This window comes from Rhododendron vialii, chromosome 11a, assembly GCF_030253575.1.
Source record: "Rhododendron vialii isolate Sample 1 chromosome 11a, ASM3025357v1".
NCBI classification, from domain to species: Eukaryota; Viridiplantae; Streptophyta; class Magnoliopsida; order Ericales; family Ericaceae; genus Rhododendron; species Rhododendron vialii.
Window position 1 is genome coordinate 33430028 of NC_080567.1, and position 19996 is coordinate 33450023.

The window sequence follows — 19996 nt, forward strand, 5'->3', positions numbered from 1 at the left end:
CCTGAATTTTTTTACGGTTTCTTAATCTATGGAAGAAACCTTTTGCTACTCCTCTAGAATGATAAAACTTGGTGCGGTGCCCATTGCTCAAAGAAAAACATGGCATGAACTAGCTTAAGTAACCCATATTAAGTAACCTGTTGATCATGAGATTCACTATCTTAAGTAACCCATATTCTAATTTCAACTTCAAAGAGGGTATTCTGATTACTGGAGAATGAGAGGCAACGGGATTGATCGAGAAAGACCTCTTCTTGTTATAACAAGATCGTGGTTGGATCCAGGCGTGTTTAGTGAAGTGAATACTATTCTTTTTTACAAATAATCAAAATATATGGAACGTGCATGTTCAATTGATACATGAAAATGGATGTGAATAGACCAATGCAGCTTGGCCCGGAAGGGACTGAAATTTGAACGTTAACCCTCGAAGTTCACAGTCAGTCAGGCAATGGGAAAATTATGATTGGCTGGTTCATTTGGAAGGAAACAAAAGATACAGTCTTTCAACCATGAGCCTGGGGATCGCATCCGGGTCATCCACAGAGCTTCTTCAACTAGATTGGACTTCTTATCGACTCCAGATGCTGGCCATCAATCCAATTCTTCTTCTTTGAACAGCTTGGAATTTCATCTAGTTGGACCACTCCTTGGAGGGGTGGTTTCGAAAAAGTAAATGGGTTAAAAAGTAGATTCAACTAGCTTTCTAACGGTTCAAACCACGTGCAAATCCGAGTTCGGGAGTGACTGGAGCAAGCCCGCAAAGTTTGGCTTGTGGTGAAATTTCAAGGATGCGCCCGAGGCGCATGGAATTGCGCCCGAGGAGCAGGAAATTGCGCACACTAAAATGCTGCACAATAAGTAAAATTTCGCGGGCTCGCCACAAACACTTCCGAATTCCGATTTGTGCATGGTTTGAACCGTTGAAAAGCTTGTTGAGCCTAATTTATAACCCAAGTGGTTTTGCGTCAAAAATTATTTATAGATTAGAAGACATGACAATTTTACCTTCAACGGGTCGAAAAACAAAGCATTTTTGGAAACTCCTTGCATCTCCTTTATTTTAAATCAGATCAAAATAGGTAAGGTTGAGGTTTGGTGGCAAAGGTGGTGGTCGATAGAAAGTGTGGTGGTTAAGTGATAGCAAAAAAAAAAAAAAATTGGTGATAGCATTCTAGGAGGTGAAGTGATGGTTGCAATGGTGGTGGAGGGGTGGTAGTGCTTCCACATTCTTTGTAATGGACGGGTTTTCTACCTACTTTTCATAAACGAAATTATGCTCTTTGTATGGTTGGATTCCAATTTCTCTAAATACTTGGAAAAACCTTTTTATTGATATATAACATATCTCCGTTTGATTTAAAATGAGCGTGTTGCGAGTGTTTTACTGAAATAATATATTTTTTGACCCATTGAGGATAAAATAGTCATATCATTTGACATACAAATAACTTTTCATCCAAACTAATTGGGTTAAAATGTAAATTCAACAAGCTTTCTAATGGTTCAAACCATGCTCAAATCGGAGTTCGGGAGTGATCGGGGCAAGCCTGCAAAGTTTGGCTTGTGGTAAAATTTCAAGGATGCGCCCGGGGAGCATTGAATTGCGCCTGAGGCGCACTAAAAAGTTGCACAATAAGTCAAACTTCGAAGGCCCACCAAAAACACTCCCGAACTCCAATTTGTGCATGTTTCGAACCGTTGAAAATTTTATTGAGCCTACTTTTTTATAACCCAAGAGGTTTGCATAAAAAATTGTTAATGGATTAAAGGACATGACAATTTTACCCTCAACAGGTCGAAAAACAAAAACGAATCATTTTTGGAGCAATCCAACTAGATTGGACTTCTTATTGACTCCAGATGCTGGCCATCAATCCAATTCTTCTTCTTTGAAACAGCTTGGAAGTTCACCTAGTTGGACCACTCCTAAGAAGGGGTGGTTTTAAGATCAACCGTGATGCATCTTTAAGACCGATTTTTTTGCTTGATTAGAGCTTTGCGAAGAAACCCATGTCTCTTCAATTTTGCAGGTGCTAAGATTGTCAGACATGGAGCGAAAATGAAATTATTTTGGAAAATATTTTTCACGTGCCAATCAAACACCGGAAAATAAAATTTTAAAGTTTGTTTTCTTAGAAAAATATTGTATTTTACATAGAAAACATTTTACATCGAAACAAATGGAGCCTAAATGTAAAAACATTTTTTTGGAGAGTCCCCCAGAAAAATTATCTCTATCCAATACCTATAGATGCTCAATCAAATCATCTCATTTTTTAGTTTGGATGCGTTCTCCCAATTGTGCTGCGTCATGCTAAGGATCCCCTTAATTATGGTTATCTTCATTTCAAAGGTCAACTATAAATGCTTCTTTTACTGATAATAAAAAAAAATTGTCTCAGTAAACCTTGGGACTGAGATTTAACTAATTTTACCCGCGTGCTGTACAGATTCTTGGTTGTTCATGCTTGTGTAGGTTAAGATGGAGAAGGTGCCAAGAAGTCTGGTTTTAACCGCAACCCCATTTTCCTGCTTGCTTCTCCGAATTCACCGAATTAATCATTCCTTTGTTCCTCACTAGTCGCCACTTCCAATCTCGCCTCTTGATGGTCACCGATTTCAGACTTCAGTCCATGGGTAAATATAAGAATTTTCTCTCATTTGTCAAGCTATGAAGTCAATAATCCAGCAGCAAATGTAAGTGCGCATTGCTTTCCGAGAACAGTTGTCGGCCTTCACTACCACGACCATCTTGCCATTAAGACAGTGGAAATCCCCAAAGGTTACTCCATGCTGATTTCAAGAAGTTCTCAGAGATTCTTACAATCTAAAGATACAAGATTCATCACAGACGTCACAGACGGAAAAACCCCACGTTTATACTTATATCTCGCAAAAAGTCAAGAGTCTTTATGAACGAAGATGAGATGGTGACCATGATGAAGGCATTGGGTTTCAGAGTTGTCGTCGCACAGCCTGATATGATGGCCAATATGGACAAATTTGCAGAGATTTTAAACTCGTGCAGCATACTGGTTGGTGCCCACGGTGCTGGGCTTACAAATGCTGTCTTCTTGCCAGAAGGGGCTGTCCTGGTGCAAGTGGTGGGGCTGGGCATAGATTGGCTATCGAACACTTAGTTTGGCATTCCAGCTCTAGAAATGGGTTTGAATTACATAGATTACAAAATTGAACCAGAGGAAAGCTCTCTCACCTCTCTTTATGGCAAAGATCACCCTGTCATTGTTGATCCGAAATCCATAACCTTGAAAGGGTATGAGGTTGATAAGGCTGTGTACCTTATAAAGCAGAATTTTAATATTGATGTTGTGAGGTTTAGAAAGACTCTAGTCAAAGCACTTGGATTTCTTGGGCGCTTAGCTCCTTTGGGCTGAAGAAACAATGTTTTGAGATGAATCTTTCTAGTAACTTCTGAAGATACAATTACGAAAGAAAGAGGCATCTGTGTTATTGGAAGTGAAAGAAATGATGAAACACATCGATTTGTAAATTGTACTCTATTTCTGTGTTGGTATTCGCTTTCTTTTTTTGGCCAATAGGATAACTGATTCATAGATAAACGGTACGATGAAAAACCATCAAAGAGCATATCCATCCTTGGACAAAGGCATAGATATAGCCAATCTAGTGGATAGGCCTCCCATGTGGAGACATCTACACAACCATAACCCCTACTAGCTAGACAGTGAGTCACACCATTTCCACTATGATTAACAAAACTAAACTCACACACCCGAAAGTCACATGCCAATCTCATAATATCCTCCACAATAACTTCTATATCTCTATGAATAGCCAATTCCCCATTGATCATCAGAATAAGTTTCAAAGAGTCGCCTTCAAATTGAGCTCTCGTAATCCCAAGCATAGATGCCAAAATAAGTCCTTCCCTAGCTGCAAATGTGCTTCAGGAACTAATGGGGATAGATCCCATTCATAACAAGCCTCAACGGATAGATGCAACTCCATGCAAATAATTAATCCATCCAAAAATGAAGTCCATAAGCTCCTCAAATTTGTGGAAGTGCATATGCTCTGTGGGAGATGCAGTACCATGGGGAGGATTATATGGACTAGAAGAGTAATCCCACCAGATTAACAATGAGGCTCCATTCGTCTGACCAGATTAAACTTCGAATCAGACTAAGCTTTTGCTGCTAACTAGGATTAAGGAATAGCTAGGAATGAACATCTATTCCCAGTGTCATGTCTACACTCACCATTTCTCCCAGTTATACTATGTTCGTTCATGTCTCTAACTAAAGGGTAGACTCAGCAGTCAACACGAGCCATATCATTTTATATGAAACGAATGCAGATGCCATAGTACTTATTAGACGACGACAAATGCAGATGTACTATTACCTTCTCTATGCTTTCTTCATTCAGTTCAAGGCAGTTTCCTCATGCTATTGGTTCCAAAGCAACTATTCAGGGATTTTTTTTCCCACTAAACGACGCTCAAATCTCGATACCCATCTTCATAGTTGTCACAGAACTTGGAAAGGAGCTGCATGCTCCTCGTAGGTTGAACCTCACAGCATTTCCCTCAATTTCATGTAGTGCCACTTTACCACCTTCTCTTTACCACCGTTTGCAACGAGATAGGGTCGATTTCATCCAGTGCACCCTCCACATTTTCTGCAGTCAATGGCAACTTCGCAGCAGAATCTGGTGTCGCTGCTTCTTTTGCAACTGAATAACAAACAGAGTTAATTACGAATTTTGAATAAAAATACCATAAAGTACCATCAACTACCGCATGATGGAGAACAAAAATCACATTTCAAATCTTTCCAGGACTCAAACGCTTCTATTTGTCTCAAGACGAAACATGATATCTATCTTTAGAGAGAGAGATTTGCCAAGTCACTCGTATACCGAGAATTCCATAAAACGAATGCAACCAGGTTTACCAAAAAAATTAATTATGCAACCCAAGCACAAAAAGACAACCAAGGACAGACACAGGATTTGGCGTTAAATGTACATACAACCAATACAAATTGCAACGAAAATGCAGTTAACTGAGCGTTTTAAAATTAACAGAAAGAATTCTTACACGAGGATAAAAAATTCTTGCATCAAGACCTTCAAACCCGTGAGAGAGAGTGTTTGCCATTCTCGTGTCTCAAAAATTTGGGAACTAGTAGAACACTAATGTTATTTTTTGTTTTCCATCATTCCTGAAGAGGAAATTCAGAGGAGTCACTGCCAACCAAATCGAAAACTATCACACCCAATTATTACTCATATACTAACTCCATGCATTACTTATCCATAATTATGTCCCGCCCTTAATAAATGATTGTCAGACATGGAGCGAAAATGAAATTATTTTGGAAACTATTTTTCATGTGCCAACCAAAGGCTGGAAAATAAAATTTTAAAGTTTGTTTTCTTTGAAAACATTTTACATGGTAAAATATTTACATCGAAACAAATGGAGCTTAAATGTAAAACATTTTTTTGAGTGTCCCCGCAAAAAATCATCTCTATCCAATACCTATAGATGCTCGATCAAATCATCTAATTTTTTTAGTTCGGATGCGTTCGCCCTATTGTGCTGCCGTCATGCTAAGGATCCCGTTAATCATGGTTATCTTCATTTCAAAGATCAATTATGAATGCATCTTTTGCTGATAAAAAAAGTGTCTCAGTAAACCTTGGGACTGAGATTTAACTAATTTTACCTGTACAGATTCATGGTTGTTCATGCTTGCGTAGGTTAATGCAAAAACCTTGGGTAGGCTTTCAGATTGTTGGAAGATGGAGAAGGTGCCAAGAAGCCTGGTTTTAACCGCAACTCCATTTTCCTGCTTGCTTCTCCTCTCCTTGCTCTACACTGTCGAAATCAGATCATGTGAAATCCATCAAATCAATGTAATTATGCTTCTTGAACTCAATGAATTTGCAAGCTTTTTATAAATCAGGGGTTTGTTTATAGAGAAAAATTTCTCACCCACCATTGACTTGGTCAATATCATTGCTTGGAAATGGCAGGGAAGAAAACGCATTCGGGCGGGAGTCGCATAGAAGAACAACATCGCATGCATTTTCTCATGAAAAGACTACAGAAAGGTTTCTCCTTCTTCTTCTTCGACTTCTGCATTTTCAGTATTCAACATCAGCAGAAGTCTATAAATCTTAGTTACAAGCAGGAGGAAAATCTCCAATGACATGATCCTTGGTCATTCTTCCTTCTCTCAATTTGCTTCAAAACATGGATTCAACTAATAGAAATCTGAGATACTAATATTCAAGTCTAGTTTGTTTATCCAATGGAATTGCATGCATGCATACAGGAATTAAGAATCAAACTCAACTGGAAGCGACCGGATCAGCTTGCCATTATGACTATCACACTGAAGTTTGTGTGTCCAATAGACCAGTAAAGGATCGATACACTTACAATGAAGATTTATGTACCATTTGATCAAGGTATGCCTGAAGACGATCGCATAATCATTCCATACACGAAGAAGGAAGATAAGTGTACCAGTAAGGATCGATACACTTATAATGAAGGTTTATGTACCATTCGATCAAGGTATGCCTGAAGACGTTCGCATAATCATTCCATACACGAAGAAGGAAGATAAGTGGATCACAGGAACGGCCATTTCGTCAGCGCAGATACTTTGGGGAAACATCTCCACCCCTCCTCCACCTTGTGAGTACACTCATGATGTCCCCGCCATAGTTTTCTCATCTGGCGGATCCACGGGAAACATATTCCATGAATTTACCCATTTAATCATTCCTTTGTTCCTCACTAGTCGCCACTTCCAATCTCGCCTCTTGATGGTCACCGATTTCAGACTTCAGGCCATGGGTAAATATAAGAAAATTTTCTCCCATTTGCCAAGCTATGAAGTCATTAATCCAACAGCAAATGTAAGCGTGCATTGCTCTCCGGGAGCAGTTGTCGGGCTTCACTACCATGACCATCTTGCCATTGAGACAGCAGAAATCCCCAAAGGTTACTCCATGCTTGATTTCAAGATGTTTCTCTGAGATTCTTACAATCTAAAGATACAAGATTCATCGCAGACATCACAGACGGAAAAACCCATGTTGATACTTATATCTCGCAAAAACTCAAGAGTTTTTATGAATGAAGATGAGATGGTGACCATGATGAAGGCATTGGGTTTCAGAGTTGTCATCGCACAGCCTGATATGATGGCTAATATGGAAAATTTTTGCAGAGATAGTAAACTCGTGCAGCATATTGGTTGGTGCCCACGGTGCTGGGCTTACAAATGCTGTCTTCTTGCCAGAAGGGGCTGTCCTGGTGCAAGTGGTGGGGCTGGGCATAGATTGGATATCGAACACTTACTTTGGCATCCCAGCTCTAGGAATGGGTTTGAATTACATAGATTACAAAATTGAACCAGAGGAAAGCTCTCTCATCTCTTTAGATGGCAAAGATCACCCTGTCATTGTTGATCTGAAATCCATAACCTCGAAAGGGTATGAGGTTGGTAGGGCGATGTACCTTATAAAGCAGAATTTTAATATTGATGTTGTAAGGTTTAGAAAGACTCTTGTCAAAGCACTTGGACTTCTTGGACGCTCAGCTCCTTTGGGCTGAAGAAACAATGTTTTGAGATGAATCTTTCTGGTAACTTCTGAAGATACAATTAAGAAAGAAAGAGGAATCTGTGTTATTGGAAGTGAAAGAAATGATGAAACACATCATTTTGTAAATTGTACTCTATTTCTCCATGTTGGTATTCATTTTATTTTTGGCCAACAGCATATAACCGATTCATAGATAAACGGTACGAAGAAAGACATCAAAGGGCATATCCATCCTTAGACAAAGGCATAGATATAGCCAATTTGGTGGATAGGCCTCCCATGTGGAGACACCTACACAACCATAACCCCTACTAGCTAGACAGTGAGTCACACCCTTTCGTCTACGTTTAACAAAACTAAACTCACACACTCGAAAGTCACATGCCAATATCCTATATCCTCCACAATAACTTCAATATCTCTATGAATAGCCAATTCCCCCTTGATCATCCGAATATGGTTCAAAGAGTCGCCTTCAAATTGAGCTCTCGTAATCCCAAAGCATAGATGCCAAAATAAGTCCCTCCCTAGCTGCATATGCTTCAGCAACTAATGGGGCAGAGATCCCATTCAGCGCCATAAATCGAGCAGCTACAATGCGCCCATCCGAATCTCTCCCAACCAACCCACTCTTCCTTGACGGCTGTGAGCATCAACCCCCACATCAAAATTAATTTTGATCATCCCCCCAACGGCAAGGACCATTGCTGAAATGGGTTCTGTGGGTCCGGACCCCTCTCAACCCCCAACTGTGTATTGGTATTCGTTTGGAGCCATTAAAATTTTAACCAAAGAAATTTTTTGTTTGATATAGAGTTTTGTGTTGTAAAAATTTTCAATACGATTTTGTCACTATTGAACTAAAATTTTGGAGTCGCCCCTGCATGTAAGCATTTGTGTCTGTCTCGAGGCCCTCTAGATTGGTGGGGGTCTATAAATTACTCAGTACATTCTTATCTTCCTTCCTATGGTTCCTACTGAAGTTCATAATCATAGAGGATCTGATTCTTTGAAAAATGTTTGTTAACGGTGTGTTAAAGACAAAAGTAAAACCAGATTCAAAATTGCATGTTAGATGTTTATTAAGTAGGGAATGAAAAAAATGATACATTTGACATTTAAGGTGGCTTTTGTAGTACTAAAAACTAAAAATGAGGCTTTATAGCTACGTTTCTGTTCAGGATGCTAGTCCCTCCTCTAGTTCAAGAGCTTTAGGTTGGATACTAGCTCTGCTCTAGTTGCTTTTCTATGTTCAGTGAATCACTATGGAAACAAAATAGAAGAAGTGCAAATGCCTAACCACCGATGAGGGGCTAAGGAATGGTGACTTCTGTGATGACTGAAACATTTAATGGTGACTTTTGTGAGCTACCTACGGAGCCTGGGAAGAGTCCAAGACCATGGAAGCGATCAAAGGAAGATGGTAATCAACCACTGTGACACTGTCCTTTTGTCATGTTCTCATACGGGTACAACACACAACAAAATTAGTTAGCAAAAGATGTATACTTTTTGTGTTACCGTGATACTAAAATAATGATATCATATTTGGCAAAATCGAAGAAAAACAGAACCTGAAAACCACATAAAAATGATCAACACTAGCATTGATACTATGTTTTTAAAATAGATTTGTCGCTCCTGCGGTGATCTTTAAACGTCTATCCCCAAGATACAATGATCGAAATCCAATCAGGGGGTATGGCGGACCAACGACTTGAGTCTTTTACTCCCTCGTATGCAGACTCAAGACTCATATCACTTATCAGTAAGTAAAATCAATCAAAAAACTACTCCCTATTATTCGAAAAAATAATTGATGGAACCACATATATCTAGAAGTATTCCTGACTCTTCCAAATAGTCACGAACAAAGAGGCATTCTTACTATTCATCCAAAAGTGTCAACAGATAGACACAACTCCACGCAAATAATTAATCCATCCAATAACTGAAGTCCATAAGCTCCTCAAATTTGTGGAAGTGCATATGCTCAGTGGGAGACGCAGTATCATGGGGAGGATTATATGGACTACAAAAGTAATCCCACCAGATTAACAATGAGGCTCCATTCATTTGACCGGATTAAATTTCGAATCAGACTAAGCTTTTGCTGCTCGCTAGGATTAAATATCTATAGTGGAATATCTAGGAATGAATATCTATTCCTAACATCATGTCTACGCTCACCATTTCTCCCAGTTATACTATGTTCGTTCACGTCTCTAACTAAAGGGGCAGACTCGCAGTCAGCACGAGCCATATCATTTTAAATGAAACCAATGCAGATGCATTAGTACTTATTAGACAACGAAAAATGCAGATGTACTATTACCTTCTCTATGTTTTCTTCATTCAGCTCAAGGCCAGTTTCCTCATGCTATTGGTTCCAAAGCAACTATTTCAGGGATTTTTTTTCCTATTAAACGACGCTTGAATCTCGATACCCATCTTCATAGTCGTCACAGAACTTGGACAAGAGCTGCATGTCCTTGTAGGTTCAACCTCACAACATTTCCCTCAATTTTGTGTAGTGCCACTTTACCACGGTCTGCAATGAGATAGGGCCGATTTCATCCAGCACACCCTCAACATTTTCTGCAGTCAATGGCAACTTCACAGCAGAATCTGGCATCGCTGCTTCTTTTGCAACTGAATAACAAACAGAGTTAATTATGAAATTTGAATAAAAATGCCATAAAGTACCATCAACTACTGCATAAGGAAGAAGAAAAATCACATTTCAAATCTTTCCAGGACTCAAATGCTTCTATTTGTTTCAAGACAAAACATGATATCTATCTTGAGAGAGAGAGAGAGATTTGCCAAGTCACTCGTATACCTAGAATTCCATAAACGAATGCAACCCAAGCACAACAAGACACAACCAAGGACAGACACAGGATTTGGTGTTGAAGGCGGTAAATGTACATACAACCAATACAAATTGCAAAGAAAATGTAGTTAGCGGAGCGTTTTAAAATTAACGGAAAGAATTCTTACACGAGGATACAAAATTCTTGCATCAAGACCTTCAAACCCGTGAGAGAGAGTATTTGCAATTCTCGTGTCTCAAAAAATTTGGAAACTAGTAGAACACTAATGTTGGACACATTGAATAAAGGACTTGGGTGATTAGTCTTAAAAACCATCTGAATTCACACGGCTCAAATTCCTTAATTTAATGTTGGACACGTTGAATAAAGGAATTGGCTAGTGGTTTTTCTCCTGGTAAGAAAAAATCAAAGCTTTCTACCTCACCCAGCTCCATTATGAGAGAATCAGCCATAGCCAATGATCCACCAGATAATCAACAAGGGGCTTTTACACTTCCAAATTCTCATACAAGTACATCTTAAAAATTAAAAATGATCGTTTTCTTGATAAAGACCGGCGTTAATAACAAGAAATGCCAAAAACAAAAAATCCAGGCACCGACAAAGAAGATCGATCTGAATTAAATTAGGTAAATGGAATGATGAAATCGATGGCCTAAATGTACTAATGTACAAGTCGATACCTGAAATGCGATGCCAGATTCACTGCGAAGAGAATTGACACCAGTCCGTGACCGAAGATGTAGTGAGATAAAATATGCATACAAACACATATACATGTACAGAGAGATACATATATAGAGAGAGATGAATGGGGATGACGACGGTTAACCTTTGAGCGAGTAAATCGCGTCTTTAACATACTAGTTTGAGAATGTTGAAAAACGATGTTGCACAGCTGGATATTTCGCGATGGTTTATCAAAACGACATCGGTCGGTATTCATAGAGACTTCGCAGCTCCAAAATGAGAAGTTCATTCAAACGAAGTGGCACCCTATAATTGGTAAATTGTGAACTCATCTAGGGCTTATTCTGCAATCTAAATTTTCCAAATTGTAGATCTTATCAATAGCATAAACCATTTCAAAGTTCATTTTAATCCATCAGTGATTGGTACATAATCGGAGTGGAAAATACGAAATCTTTCCTTGGCCATGAATTACTTGCTACTTTTTCGTGTCTTCTCTCAGTGAGTTTTTAGCTGGCCGATTACTACTAAAAAGAAAAAAAGCATATAGATGGACTTGTAATAACACCATCATCTTCGAAAAAGTTCACATTTGTGTTCAGGTAGATCCCACAAATAGAATTAGTTTTGATAACTTGTTTGCGGGAATACATTTTCTATCGTAATTTTTTTGGGAAGTATTGAATGAGGTTTTGAACCAATCATTTAGATCAATTTTGCTCACAAATGAAAAATCATGTTCAACAATTGTGGACAGATAGAAGATTGCCGTACACGCTACACCGGGGATGCAAAACATCATCAATGTCGTAAAAAGTTCACATTCCCTACGCGTCTTATGTGTGGAGATTGTTATGAGGTAACTTTGTGCTACTTCGTGGGATGAATGGCCCAACTGAGTGTTTGGGATATTGATTAACAAAATTTTAAGGTTGAACTCTGGAAGTTACTTGGCTGGTGAGCTTTACCTCCAAAATTAGTGGCCTTATGAGCTGCTTTGCTTTATGGTGCTGAACCAGCACCTTAGTAATATGAAGGCCGGATTCCTCTTGGCGAAAGAGGAAGAGAGAATAATACAATCTCATTTATGATATTTTGTTCTGGTTATCAGATCTGTCTGGACAATGTCTTGGAAGAAGATGCCCCCTTTGATATGTAGTTGCCAGGTGAGCGATTCGTTTGTTGTTATGTCCGATAAATTGATTTTTTTTTAAATTTTAAAATCTTCTATTGTTTGTTTCTTTTTGGGTTATACATTTGCTTTTACTTTAGGAATAATTCCAGGAAATGATCTCTCTGCAAACAATTTGACAAATCAGATTCCTTGTTTGCTTGTGATTGGAAATTAATGCCATATTTATAGTCAATTATGCAAGTTCTGCATTTTGTTTTCTCAGTTTTTGAGTTTAATGGATTATCGATGGTTAATTGGCCTCCAGTAGATTTTATGGAAAATTGGAATTTTGTAGTTTGCCATGCATTACTCCTGGTCTACTGAGGCGCGTGCACGTCGGGCCTTGGCCAATGTATCAGCATTGCTTCGTCCTGGAGGCATTTTTATAGGAACTATTCCTGATGCCAATGTTATCATCAATAAACTAAGAGGTGTTTTTTTGTTCTGGTTTTCTCTTTTTCCTTCCAGTATTTACTGCAATGAAAAATAGTCTAAATCTTTGAGTGGTATATATGGTGAATTGTTGGCAGTTGCTCTCTGCAGCTAGTCTTAATGTAGTCACTCCTTTTTTGCTCTAAGGCCTTTCAATGAGCACCCTAAGAGAGCCCTGAAAGGCCTTAGAGCAAAAAATTCATTACGACCATCTAGGATAAAATAATCAAAAAATAAGATCTTCGCACCGGTTCAACCGGATTAAAAATTGGAGCACTTAAGTTTTTAATCATATTGTTCCAGAAGTTTCATTAACGGTGTTAACGATTTTACCAATTTGGAACGTAAAACAAACTACAGGGAAGAAATTGAGACAATTGAAACTAGAGAGACGAAATTGAGACAACCATTAAACTAGAGGGACGGCTACGAAAATTTGCCCAAAAATGTTTATAGGTTAGAAGAAATGATAATTTCACCCTCAACCGGTCCAAAAACAAATCATTTTTGGAAAATTCTTGCATCACCCTCAATTTTAAATCAGATCAAAGCTTATTTTATACAGTAAGTATCAATAAAGAGGCTATTGAAAGTAGTAAACTAATAGGATACAGGCTTGAGTTGGTATGGGTATGCAGGTTTGGATAAGGTCCAGCTACTAATAGCAAATGGTCGGCGATTAAGATTTAAAATTTGTGTATGCTGTGTTTTGAGATTGGGGTGAAAGTTAGTTTGGGGAGCTGTAGTTAACGTTTCTACAGTTGGATGCTTGATGGTAATGCTGTTTGATGCTGGTATAGAAGAAGTGTCACTCATATTTTCTATTTTTGTGACTGGATGCTGCATTATGACGTTGATGTACTTTTCAATAGTGTTGTTTTCCAGAAGTGTTTCTAGGTGGTTGTTCATTTTATGGTTAGTTTGCTTGAAGAGGTTAGCTACAAAGGAGAGACTTTTTAGATGGGGGATGACGATTGAACCTGGTTGTGTGTTGTGCTATCAAAGTGATGAAACGTTGCAACACCTGTTCTTTGAATGTAGCTATTCTAGCAGCATTTGGAAGGTTATCCTTAACAGATTCCAGATTCAGAGAAATCTGGAGGTGTGGGATAGTGTGAAATTAAGTGGGCTATTGACATTGTAAGGGTACGAGCTTCAGTTCCTTTTTGTTCAAACTAGTCTTGGCGGCTGGGGCCTACCATCTATGGGTGGAAAGGAACTCTTGAGTTTTTGTTGGTAGAAGCAAAAGGGCTGATCCAGTGTTGGTTTGTATTGAGGATAATGTCAGACTTAGTATGTGTACTTGGGTGCATTTCCCCCACACCCTTGAGAACCAAAGACTATGCAGTCTCGGGAATATTTCAAGCAAAGTTCTTGGTACTTAATTTTGTAGTTTTTTTGGCAGATTGTAGTGAGGAGTTTCCTTTGTAAAGATTTTGTACAGTGGGTTGATCTGCCTTGTTTTTGTGTTGTTTGGTATAAAATGCGCAACTTCCCAAAAAAAAAAAAAAAACTCTTCACTATCCTTTATAGATTTCCCCAAGTCAATCACTTGGGATGTCCATTTCAAAGCAGGAGGCCCCCTTCCACGATCAAGATTCACATGGGAGCCAAACCACACCGCTCTCGCCCACAAACAATCAAAAAGCAAATGTTCAATCGATTCTGAAGCTCCATTACAAACTAGGCACAAAGCCGACCGCCCACAACCTCATCTAGAAGATTTTCTGTTGTTGCTAGGATTTTTTTACACGCCTTCGATCATAACTTCTCAATTAGTGACATGCAATAAAAAAGCAAATGAAATAATGGATGGTGAATATTTCCTGAATCCTATAGCACATGAATTGCATGCATGTAGTCCATCAATTTCCACATTTGGGTTGAGGATTCCACTATCTCATTCAAAAAAATGAATAGGAATCGAGTGAAGAAGAAATATTGAACAACAATAGAGGTAACGATGAGCTGTTCAAATGCTTTTTCTAGTTATGAATTATAGATTTTAATTTATGTATGTCATTTTTGCTAACCTCAACTCACTAGGTAGTGGATAATCTAGACTTAATAACAAAAAAATTAGATGTATTAGGTGTGTCTAGCTTGTGGGGTTGTTTCTTGAGATGAAAAGAACAAGAAGTTAGATATGTTTCTTAACTATTGAGATATTTTAGGATGTTTTGAGATCATTACAGTTGGCCACCACTATCGCAGAGTGGAAGTGTGGTGGTCAAGTGATCATGGTGGTGGAAGGATTGTGCTACGGCAACATTGTTGGCGGCGGAGGGGCGGTAGTGCTCCCATTATCTTTTCAGTGGTCTGTTTTCTACCAATATTTCATAAACTAAAACTTCATTATTTTTATGGCTGGAATCTACTATCTTTTAGTACTTTAAAAACCCTCTTTTTCGATATATAACAGGTCTTTATACATTTTAAAATGAAGGTGATGCCAGCGTTAATTAGAGGAACGATTTACTTTTCGACTCACTAAAGGTAAAATAGTCATATCATTTGGTATACAAACAATATTGGATCCGAATACTTGGGTTAAAAAGTAGACTCAACAAGCTTTCTAACGGCTCAAACTTTGTGAAAATCAGAGTTCGGAAGTGTTCGGGAGAAGCCCACAAAATTTGACAAATTTCTGATCTTCAAAGCGCCTGAGGTGCATCTTATTGCGCCCGGGGCGCATGAAATGGTGACTAGGCGCAGCTTCCTCAAACTCCATAATTTGTCCAACTTTCCAGTCTTGCTCCGGACACTCTCGAACTCCAATTTTCGCAAGGTTTGAACTGTTAGAAAGTTTGTTAAGTTATTTTCTAACCCAAGTAGTTTTTGATCCAATGTTATTTGTACCGAAAAAGATGTGACTATTTTACATTCAGTGAGTAAAAAAATAAATCATTCTGTAAAACGTTTGTATCTCCTTTATTTTAAATCAGACCAAAACCTATTTTATATCGATAAAGAGGGGATTCGATGTATTAAAAGATGGTTGTATCGAAGCATAAAAATAGTAGATTTTAGTTTATAAAAAATTGGTCGAAAGTAGACTAATTCAGAGATTGTCGAAGCCATTAAGGCTAAAACAAATTTTCTCGCCTCTCAACTTATTCTAAGTTGGATTCGATACTTCCATTCCAGTTCTAGGATACTCTTTTATTTCTTAAGAGTTCTAGAGAATTCATAAGGCTTTCCACAATTCATCGAAGCACATAAAAACTGCTTAATCATTGGGATAATCCTAAGAAGTACGCTTGACAGGGCTTGTTCATTTAAAACCCCAAATTTTGGTGTCCATACCACCACTGTTTCGCGGCCATGACTCTTGGGAAGATGTTTTTGGAGTTCTATAAATAATGGAGGACCATCCACATTGGTTTTAATGCATTTTAAGTTCTCTATTCTCTTATCTCCTTTATTTTATACGGGCAATTCAATTCATACTTGGCATCCATGTTTTCCACCGATTGTGTAACATAGAGACAAACTGTAAGATTTTTGAGTTGTATCTTGCAATTGTATTCAGCCATTAGGACTTATACGAAAGGAAGCAAATATGGCTGTGGGACAGATGTCGTTGTTAGCTCTCATCCATCTCACAGACTATTTCTCCCTACTATACCTGTCTAAGTAGTGTCTTTGATTATTTGAGTTCATGATTTTAGTGTTTATTACCATTTCTGATTGGGAGTGTTTTATGATTATGATGGAATAAATCCCCGACAATCTGAAGCCATTCGATTCCTTTATTAAGAAGAGTCTCTGATACATATAACAAAAATGGAGAAGAAAATACATCCTCGTTGAATTGAAATTCTCGAAAAGGAGGACATGAATCAAAAACAACTAAGCCTAGATTAGCATTAAAGTTTGCTTTTGAGAGAGAGCGTATCCATTAGTTTCCCTTTTTTTTTTTAAATCCGCCGATCATGCCTTCAAGTCTACAAAAAAGAGCTATCAAAGCTTAAAAAAGACAAAGCTGAACAAGGAGGATTAGCCTAGCCCACCAGTCAAGAGTAATCTTGCTCATCTTTGCCAAGGAGGCCACCTCCTGTGCCACCCGATTCACTGATCTTCTAACCAAGTCGAAAGAAATCCCCTGCTCTTCAGCCAAATCTCTGATATCCATAATTATAGCTGCTACATCTCATGGTGGAACTGATTCATAAACGCTAAGCATAATCGCCTGCTTGTTATCTGATTCTATCACCTCTTGGTTGATCCCCATTGCTTTAACAAGTAAACACGCTTGCCTGATTGCCAAAGCCTCACCCTTGAAAAACTTGAGGCAAACTTCACTTGCTTGGTTAATCCATCCACTAGCTTCCCCTCATGGTTCCTCACCAGTTGAAGTAATTTGGGTTATTTCCCCTATTGGCCAATACAATACTAAGCAAGCATACTTGGGAGGCTCTTAGGCACAAAGGAGGGACAGTTCACTGGGCTTCAATAGTGTGCTTTTCCAGAAGTGTTTCAAGGTGGTCGTTCATTTTATGGTTAGCTTTCTTGAAGAGGTTAGCTACAAAGGAGAGACTTTGTAGATGGGGGATGACGATTGATCATGGTTGTGTGTTGTACTCTCAAAGTGATGAAATATTTCAACACTTGTTCTTTGAATGTAGCTATTCCAGCAGCATTTGGAAGGTTATCCTTAACAGATTCAAGATTTTGAGAAATCCGGAGGTCTGGGATAGTGTGAAATTAAGTGGGCTATTGATCATTGTAATTGTACGAGCTTCAGTTCTTTTTTGTTCAATCTAGTATTGGCGAATGGGGTCTACCATCTATGGATGGAAAGGAACTCTTGAGTTTTTACTGGTAGAAACAAAAAGGGCTGATGCCGTGCTGGCTTGTACTGAGGAAATGTCAGACTTCGTGCGTGTACTTGGGAGCATTTCCCCGAATCCCTTGAGAACCAAAGACTACGCAGTCTCTGGAATATTTCAACCAAATTTCTTGGTACTTAATTTTGTAGTTTTTTTGGTAGATTGTAGTGAGGAGTTTCCTTTGTAAAGATTTTGTTTAGTGGGTTGATCTCCCCTTGTTTTTGTGTTGTTTGGTATAAAATGCGCAACTTCCCAAAAAAAAAAAACCTCTTACAATCCTTTATAGATTTCCCCAAGGCAATCACTTGGGATGTCCATTTAAGAGCAGGAGGCCCCCTTCCTTGATAAAGATTCACATGGGAACCAAACCACTCCACTCTCGCCCACAAACAATCAAAAAGCAAATGTTCAATCGATTTCGAAGCTCCATTACAAACTAGGCACAAAGCCGACCGCCCACAACCTCTTCAAAAAAGATTTTCTTTTGTTACTAGGATTTTTTTACACACCTTCGATCATAACTGTAGAGACCCGTAAATTTCCTTATTTTTTTTTAATTTTAATATTTTATAAAGGGATAAGTGATGGTTTAGTGTGGAGATTGTGGTTGTAGGTTAATGTGCAAGAATATGGAAATTATGGGTGTTAGTGTAATATAGTGCATGTGTGTATATGTGTGTGTGTGCCAGGAGAGAAAATTCATTTTCTCTCCTCCCTCTCCATCTCTCGGTTCTCTCTCTCCTCTCCCGGCTCTCTTCATCTCTCTCACTCTCTCACCCAAAAACTCGCCTCTAAACTCAAAACCCAAAACTATCAACCTCAACTCCATTTTCTACTTGTGTAATCGGGCTCGTATCGCATTGGATAGAGCTCGGTTCGGTGTATTTAGCTCGGTTGGGATTCCGGAAGCTAGGGCTTGCATAATCTCTTTGGTTTCGGCTTGGATACCCGAGGTAGGGAATTCTACCTCTCTTTATATGTTTTATGGGTGATTTGGTGCATGAATCGTGCTTGTAATGTCGTGTTTAAGTTTGGATTGAAAATTCGTAGTTGCTGTTAGAATTGTCTGTTTTTCCTAGATTCCTACCGGTAGGCCTGTCCTTTCTACCGGTAGAACGTTGTTACTTTACCAGAAAATCGATTCCCTACCGGTAGGAGCCTTTTCCCTACCGGTAGAACAATTGAGAAATTTCTTCGTAACCAGCTCAAACGTACAGCAGCAGCTCAAAAGCTGCTCAACGTATCGAACTTCTACCGGTAGGAATTCCATACCTACCGGTAGGTCAAGCACAAATTCGAATGTTGACCTTTCTGTTTCCAAGTTCTACCGGTAGGACTTGCTTGCCTACCGGTAGGTTGCGTGAATTGGAGTTTCTACCGGTAGGACTTGTTCACCTACCGGTAGGTCTAGGTTCTACCGAAATGTTGGCCTTTCTGTCTTCAAGTTCTACCGGTAGGACTTGCCTGCCTACCGGTAGGAGACTAGGAGTTTGAGCTGCTTTCAGCTGCTTCCTTGAGCTGCTGCAGTATCTTTCAGCTGCTTTCCTATATCCTTCAACTCGCGTGTCGAAGCTTTTCATTGACTCTATTGGGTTCGTTTACGCATCATTTCTAGTGTTTGGAGAATAATACATATTTCATACCTAAAATCGTGTCCGATGGACTTGAATGAACTTAATGGGTTAATTATCACGGAAACTAGGATCGACGGATTGACGTTAATGGATTACGGATAAAATGTGTTATGTTACCGCCTTAATTGAACTGGAAACCGCAGTGAGTAGTTGATGCGTGGGTCATGGGTTTAACTTGAAGTAAAAGGTTAGTAGATTGCTTAAAGGGGAATTAATGACGGTTTCAGAACATGTGAATGATAAGAGGACATAAAGGGTAGCTATTCAATGAAACGAGAAACATGTAATGTAAGGGTTGATTTCTGTTGAACCTGAAGCTGGGAACCAAATGTGTGATTTGGATGTACGGGGTCCCGAGCACCCGGAACATGGATTGGATGTACGGGGTCTTAAGAACCCGGAATGAGAATCGGATATACGGGGTCCCGAGAACCCGGAATGAGAATTGGATGTACGGGGTCATGATCACCCGGAATGTAAATTGGGTATACGGGGTCCTAATGCCCGGAATGTCTTTTGATTGATATCGTGATGTGACGATGTGAAGGATTTCTTGTGTGCCCATCAAGGATCCATAGGGAACTTCTGAGATACTAAGCGGTTGGAACGTAACCATATGAGGTGGATGTGTGAAGATCGAAAGATGAGTAAAAATGAATTCAAAGGACAAAGATAGGTTAATTGACAAGAGTGAAGTGTTCGTTTACGTTCTAAATTTCTAATATAGTACTTATGTCTTATCCATGCTCCTTTGTTATCCGAAAGTCTATGTTTCATCGGCATCTT

The 19996-nt window shown here is 38.9% G+C and overlaps 1 long non-coding RNA gene across 1 annotated transcript; it reads right to left on the minus strand.

Annotated features, from left to right (window-relative positions):
- Positions 1 to 2564: 2564 nt before the first annotated feature.
- LOC131307243 (uncharacterized) lies at positions 2565 to 11247 on the minus strand. Its single transcript, XR_009194051.1, has 6 exons — positions 11132 to 11247; positions 9947 to 10263; positions 5991 to 7658; positions 5718 to 5869; positions 3218 to 4719; positions 2565 to 3113 (listed from the first exon to the last, which is right to left on the minus strand). It is a non-coding gene; the product is annotated as an uncharacterized LOC131307243 (long non-coding RNA).
- Positions 11248 to 19996: the final 8749 nt, after the last annotated feature.